This window comes from Dama dama, chromosome 26, assembly GCF_033118175.1.
Source record: "Dama dama isolate Ldn47 chromosome 26, ASM3311817v1, whole genome shotgun sequence".
In the NCBI taxonomy this organism is placed as follows: domain Eukaryota; kingdom Metazoa; phylum Chordata; class Mammalia; order Artiodactyla; family Cervidae; genus Dama; species Dama dama.
Window position 1 is genome coordinate 41,933,474 of NC_083706.1, and position 1,000 is coordinate 41,934,473.

Sequence of the window (1,000 nt, forward strand, 5' to 3'; positions counted from 1 at the left end):
TGCCCTGGTTTTTAAGTATTTCTAAATTGTTCCAGAAAAATCATGGGGGATTTTTTTTTTCCTTTGCTCTTTAAAAATTCATAGAGGAAAGAGTTACCAGAAAATTTAGTGTAGTCCCAAGAGTTCAGCTGTGTGATGATTTCTGAATTTAAATTTAGATTGATCAAATCTTTCTGGTGCTTTCTGGTGGCTTTTAAGCAAGGATTATTTTTAAGAGGAAATCTTTCTGAGCTTCATGGATACTCTGCTAGTTTTCAGTAAGTAACCTTCAAAATATTTAAAACCTCACAAGCACAGAACAGAACAGCGTCTGCTTGTGCAGGTGAGTTGAACGGGCCACCATCCGGGCATATAAATGGTTAGTCGCACTGTCCAGCCCAGTGAGTATTGAAGGTGGCTCGCACCAGCTCCTGGAAGCTGATGGTTAAATATTCATGAATTTTTCATGCCAGTTATTAAACCATTTGTAGCTTGAAATTGCCGACGGTGGGAATACACCATGGCAATTGGCAAGACACACAACTCAGGACTTGCTTTCTTTTTCTTAAAGAGCACTGTTTTCCAGACACTAACAGTGTTCCTCGTGTTTTCCACTCTCCTCTATGAAACACACTTATCTTTTTTCTCCAGATGGCAGTCACACTGTTTGGAACCCATGGGGCCACAAGGTGCGGGTGGGGGGTCACTGCCAGCTCCAGCCCTTCACCCGTCACTTCTGTCTCCCTTCAAGGGGTGCGGCTCACATTGGCACAGGAGTAGCTCAGATAATTGCTCATCAAGCAACTGTACTCAGACTTCTCCTGCCTACGTCACTTCTTATGTGAGTCACACAGTGCATTGATAGGATCATCACTGGTGTCACTGATAAGAGTCAGGGCTGGCGACAAATCTGTATCAGAGAAAAGGAAGACTTTTTCCCCCTTTAAAATATAGAGGGGCTCCCTGGCAGTCCATGCTTTCACTGCCGAGGGTGTGGGTTCAATCCCTGGTCGGGAAACTA